Here is a 6,654-nt window from a genome sequence, read left to right as displayed (position 1 = left end):
CTGTCTGAACTTGACAAGAATGTTAATTTAAAAGCCGTTCCATTCTAAAATCTCTCTGGTACTTTTTTATTACCAATGTGGTTGATTACAAAACAATCAGTTATTTTGTCCTCTGTGGCTAAGCTTTCTGAAAAAAAATCATTAATAAATTTCTTGTTTCTTTTTTGTTTAAACTCCACAGTCTTTTAAGCAGATTCTAAGTTTTGATTTTGTATTTTTATGGGATTCAAACTAGTGACTCTCTGAATCTATATCTGATTCTTATGCCTTTTCTCAGACTCTTTTCTTTCTGTTTGTTTGTTTCCAAGGTGTTTGTTTTTGTCCTGTCTTTTTATATTGTTTGTTTTATTTTATTATTATCCCTTAAAAGCCTGTTTCTTTTCTAATGAGAGACAGAAAGAGGATGGATCTAGATAAGAGGGGAGAGGAGGAGAAACTGGGAAGAATAGAAGGAAGAAAAATTGTAATTGGGATCTACTATATAATTTTTTTAAAATGTTACTAGGGAACACATACAAAGTATTAATTTGTTTTAATTTTTATTTCAAGGAAATTGGAATTTATATATAGGTCCATTAATTCTGGGCCAACATTTTAGATTTAGAGTATATAGTAGACAGGTATAAGGAAGGTGTGAAGCTATTGTTTCTCTCCTATGGACATTCAGTCATTTCCTGTCAGCAAGCCTAGATGAAGCTTGTGAGTAATGAGACCATATACCTTCATTTATCTTTATTTTCCCAGCCTTTATATGCACAGAGGCCATTTTTTGTTGAATAAGAATGTCCCCCTAGGTCCTCTCATTTGAACATTTTCTCTCTAGTGAGTAGTGATATTTTTGGAGGTATAGAATTTCTGCTTTGCTGGAAAAAGTATGTCTGACACTTGGGGTAGGCTTTGGGCACTGATAGTTCACTCTCCCATCTCTTTGTTTGAGGTTTGACGTGTGAGCGCTCAACTTTCTACTCCTACTGCAGTATTTCTGCTTTGTCATCACTGTAGTGGCATTTCAACTGTATTTTAATAAATAAAGACTGCCTGACGATCTGAGAGTAAAAACGTCCCTCTGGTCAGCCTTATAGACCAGGTTATGGTAACACACACCTTTAATCCCAGTAGCCACAATGATAAACACCTTTAATCCCAGTAGCCACAATGATAAACACCTTTAATCCCACTAACCACGCTACTTGCCATAGAAACCAGGTCATGCATGCCTTTAATCTCAGTGTTTCAGGCCTTTAATCCCAGCCCAAAAAGTAATATAAAATAGGGGGAGACAGCTCTCAGACACAGTCTCATTCTGAGATCGTGGAGGCAGGATCACCATTTCAGACAGAGGTCAAGGTAAGAACCAGTAGTTGACTATGTGGCTTTTCAGATCTTCAAGTTGAACCCCAATTTCTTACCATGGGTTGTTATTAATCATGTTTCAGACCATGGTCTCTAATCCCTCTGAAACTGTAAACTGCCGTAGTTATGGTTTCTATTGCTGTAAAGAGACACCATGACTAATGCACATACTTTTAAAGGAAGACATTTAAATAGGGCTGCTTACAGTTCAGTGGTTTAGTTCATTGTCATCATGGCGGGAAGCATGGCAGCATGTAGACAGACATGGTGCTGGAGAAGGAACTGAGAGTTTTACAAACTGATCTGTAGGCAGTAGCCGGACAGATTAAACCAACGGGCCTGGTTTGAACATCTGAAACCTCCAAGGCTATCCTCAGTGACACACTTTCTCCAGCAATGAAACACTCTCTAATAGTGTCACTTCTATGAACCTATGGGGGCCATTTTCCTTCAGACTTCCATATAAATCAAAATAATTTTTTTTCTTCCTAAGGTTTCCCTGATCATGGTATCATCAAACCAACAGCAGAATGTAAACAAAGACTGTGTTTTATTTCCCAGCCACCCAGACCTGAATAATCACATAAAATCTCTATTGATTACAGCCCTGTTTGTCTGATGATTTAGGCATATTACTAGATAGCTCTTCCATCTTAAATTAACCCATTACTATTGATCTGTGTATTGCCACTAGCTGTGCCTTACTGGTGCCAGTCTGATACTCCTATGGCAGTTACGCGGTGTCTCTCCTCTCTCTCTGCTTGGATTTTTTTGCCTTGCTATCTGCTGGTATGACATAGGCCAAAGCAGCTTCTCTTTTAATTAGTGGTAATAAAATATATTCATAGCATACAGAAGGGAATCCCATATCATCTCCCCTTTTTTGTCTAAATAAAATGGAAGGCTTTAAGTTTAACATAGTAAAATTACATATGTGAAACAGCTATCAAGCTGTTCAACATGGAAGAGGTATGTTCACTGATTCTATGAGCCATGCTCACTGCCCCAGCTCCAGGGACTCAGCAGGACTATGTTCCCATTAAGCAACTTGTAGCACTCTGCTCACAAACCCCAAGTGCTCTGTCACAGATCTCTTGAAAACTCCAGAGCCATTCATGCTGCCAGTATGAATCAGGAAGCCATTTCTTAAAGGAACTGTGCCTCTGCTTGCAGCCAGCAAACAGAGACAATCTGAAAAAAAAATGTGACTAGTAAGAAGCTTACTTGACTCCTGTTTTTGTGGGTCTAGAAGTCCTCATTTTTTTCTTAAGCTTTTTAAGATCTTATGTGGATCCATGTATATTGGGTGTCATTTGAAAAACTGTTTTTCATTTCCTGGCCACCCAGACCCAAATAATCACATGAAAACTGTATTAATTGCAACACTGTTTGGTTGATAGTTTGGGCATATTCCCAGCTAGCTCTTACATCTTAATTTAACCCATTTATCTTAATCTGTGTATTTCCACTAGGCTGTGGCTTACCAATGCCTGCATATTATGCCTATGGAGGTTACATGGTATATTTCCTCCACTCTGTTTGGATTTTCCTCCTTGATATATGCTGTTGTGCCATAGGGCAAAATAGCTTCTTTATTAACCAATGGTAATAAACATACAATGGTAATAGCGTACAGAGGGGTTACAGTTCAGGGGTTTAGTTCATTGTCATCATGACAGGAAGCATGGCAGCATGCAGACAGACTTGGTACTGAAGAAGGAACTGAGAGCTATGCATCCGGATCTGTAGGCAGCAGATGGGAAGAATAAACCACCAGGTCTGACTTGAACATCAAAATCTCAAAGCCCACCCTCAGTGACACACTTTCTCCAACAAGGCCACACCTACTGTAAAAGGTCACATCCCCTAATGATGTCACTCCTATTAAAGTATGGTTGGTATTTTCATTCAGGCTACCACATAAACCAAAATAAATTCTATCTTCTTTAGGTTTCTCTGATCATGGTATCATCAAAGGAACAGGAAAAGAATACAAAGATTTTTACTTGCTTTTAGTGCTCATTAGAGAGGCAAAAGTGGATCACTACAAGGCCAGCTTGTAAAGGTCACACAGAACTTCCTAGATGACTCATAAATAGTAATTAAGTAGGTTTGCAAGTGGTTCATAAAACAATCAAAACCAAACCCATTCCACTCTCTTTTTCAACCCTGGATAACTTCAGTTTAGGCTTAGGGTCGCCCACTCTTTGTCTCTTGTTAGAAAGCAAATAGGTTCTAAGATATAATAATAAAATAATATAATACATAAAGACAAAAACAAACAGTTATGTTTGCAAATTGACTAGAAATATTTTTAAAACTTGGGCAATGAGTGCCCACTGAAGTTAATTTCCTACTGAAGAGAGTGTGCTATTAGCCTGGGCACAGGGCTCTTTCTTGCTTATTGGATGATTTTCAAAGAAATGGCTTTGATTAAGAAATAAAAGAGAGAAGAAAACCACTTAATCCTGATGTATTATTTAGATTTTTGTTGTTGATCAAGTTCAAATAAGGAAGAAAGAGTTAATCCTGCTGAAACATTGTCATTACCTGTACGACCCCAGTTAATAGTTTTTGTGGAATTAGGATTTCTCTCCTGGAAAAGCCAAGTGCTATTCATATATCACACTCTCTTGTCTCCACCCCAGTTCTGCCTCTTGAAGGAAAATTCAGAAAACCTGGTTACAGAAGTGAAATATTTCATTACAATGGACTATCTCTCATAATCAGATAAGTATTAGAAGAGACCCCACTTCTGTCATGTGGGCTCAGAATCCTTTTCAGAGATCCTGCCATTCTTTCTGTCTCTGGTGCTGGGGACTGACTCTCCTTGGAGTTTTTATCATGTTGTTAAAACTCTATCAATGAACTTGATACTTTTTCTAATAAACATTTTCCTTCCAGTTGTCCATCTCACTGTCCATTGTGACCCCTCCTCTGCTGAATTCTTACACTAATGAGATTTTGGAGGCAGTTCTTGTATTTAGTTGTCATTCATAGATTTCAGAAATATGATATGCTGAAAGTGTTTTGATTCAGTCTATTCATGCAGGAAATGCTTCTAGTTCATCTCTGAGAGTTGACTATTCACAAAGTTTCCTATCAGATATCCTCACACTTGCAGTTGCAAGCTACCCCTCAAACAGTTACTGTCTCTGTATCATTCTGATTTTAAATTATTTCCTTATTTAGTTCTGATTATGATGGAAAGGCTACTGTCTAAAACAGAAAAAAAAAATACTCTCCAACAAGAAATTGTGGGTGGGAATTGAACCATTCAAAATTTTTATTTTCAGAATAAAGATAGTATTGTTATAGTCACTAGTTTTTTGAATTTAGGAGAATACATACATAATTTATTTCCTTGAAGAATGTTCTTGTAAGTATATTCTAGAGGGGTATTCAGCAATTATGTGTAAAATAATACAACTTTGTTGTGTGGTAAGTTTCGGGATAGTCTGGGCTACCTAGGGAAACCTGCCTCAAGACAAATATAAGTAGAAAACAAAACAATACAGAGAAAACTACTGTTTTGCCATGAGAAATTCATCTTCATTTTTACTTAATAAACTGCAAATGTTTGTGGTACAAAAAGTTTCTTCAAAAGTGAACAGATTTCCAGCTGGTACAGAATCGGTTTCTAGGAGACTCACTCTAAATTTTTGGTCACAGGCCTACCTGAGTTTTCTTGACTGGATTGCAAAATCAACACATAACTTACTGAGCTGAGGTCACTCACAGATATAGGCTACAGAGATTCAGAGAAAGGCAAGTCCTTTACTTATCACTGGTACCAAATTTGGAAGCTCTCAGTATGCCTCTTCACACAGACAGACAGATAGACAATTAAATTCTATCAAGGTGTACCCTAAAAATATTGGTAATTGTTCTTGACCAACACAAAGGAAACCTTTTGTAGTTTTATCTTAGATATCAGTATATTCTCAGTTATTGGCTGGTCTTTATAAGTTATTATTTGCATAATATTGGATTATTAAGTAAGACTAAAATTATTTCAAAATGTAAAAGAACAGAGAAGTATACAAAACAGATGTTTACAGAATGTTAGGAAAAAGACCCAACTGACTGCTTTAAATAAACAAAAACTACACGACTATAGATTAGAAAGACCTAGCAGCATGCAGACATTTCAGGTTGGGGAGACATATTTGCTCTTGATGAATCATTTTTGCAAAATTCTCAAATATTTGAGTCCAAAATGAATGTATGAATTGGCTTGGCGTGATTCAAAAGGTAAACAAGAAATATAAGGGTAGCTAAAACAATGGCAATATTAGTTTATAACAGTCATTCCAGGGCAATAACTAGAGAGCTGTTCATATGTGTCCAGTCTTTATGTACGTACACAAAATCAAAATCAGGTATAAAATATCGGAAATGGCATGTGCCCACAAATTTTAAGACCCAAGAGAATGTGTTTAGAAGGATGTATAACATCCATTACGTATCTGTCTCACAAACAGCACTTTTCCAAAGTTATCATTTCTTTACAGGTATTGGAGTATTAGCCACTACAGACACTACAAGGATAACTTCAAACCATACTGTACTCACAGACACCTGCTGTATCTGAGGTATTCATTTTAATCTTGGGGCTTTAAGAACATGTTTGTTTTAAAGAGTTTTATAGTTCCATTTTTCTTCTTCGTAATCGGTTCGGTCCCTCTTCTTGGGAAATTTTTCTCCAATAGTTCCCATCAAAGTCTCATATCTTCTTGCCATTTCTTTATTTGACATATCAAATTCCACTGTCTCATCTTCTTTTGCTGCTGTTTTGTTCTTAGACTTCATCTGAAGCATCAACTTCTCAATTTCAGGATTAAATCTTCTGAATGGCATCTTTACATAGAGAAAGAACATCTTCATTCACATAGTGAGAAGCTCCGCTCTTTTGTGATGAAACTCTTTCTCCTTGAGCTCTGGCAAATCCAGATACCAATGCTCACCACTGAGCATCTGCTTCTTCTCCTCTTCCAGTTATTTCTTGGTTTCCAAGTCCAGGCTCCTTTGCAAGAACTTCATGCACAGCACATTCTAGGATAACTTAGTCTTGCATTCAGATGCCATGTTGGGTACAGTTCCAGGGGTTAGTCACACCACCAAATTGAAAACTACTTTTGTAATGCTTAAAATACCTATTTCTCTCCCCCCAGCTATGATTAATATTGAATATCAAGGCAACAAGATAAAAAAAGTCAAAACATTTCTTTGGCTTATGGATCATCACTGTTTTCAGTAAAGTGGCTTACTGGTGTTGGTTTCATTTACCAGTTAAATACT

General features: G+C 36.9%; 1 pseudogene; it reads right to left on the bottom strand.

Moving 5' to 3' along the window:
• Window positions 1-5,957: 5,957 nt before the first annotated feature.
• Window positions 5,958-6,441, bottom strand: LOC142838428 (M-phase phosphoprotein 6 pseudogene; annotated as a pseudogene).
• Window positions 6,442-6,654: the final 213 nt, after the last annotated feature.

This window comes from Microtus pennsylvanicus, chromosome 19 (genome assembly GCF_037038515.1).
Source record: "Microtus pennsylvanicus isolate mMicPen1 chromosome 19, mMicPen1.hap1, whole genome shotgun sequence".
Taxonomy (NCBI): domain Eukaryota; kingdom Metazoa; phylum Chordata; class Mammalia; order Rodentia; family Cricetidae; genus Microtus; species Microtus pennsylvanicus.
Note: the sequence above shows the minus strand (reverse complement) of the source record. Positions and strands in the feature narration are given on the sequence as shown.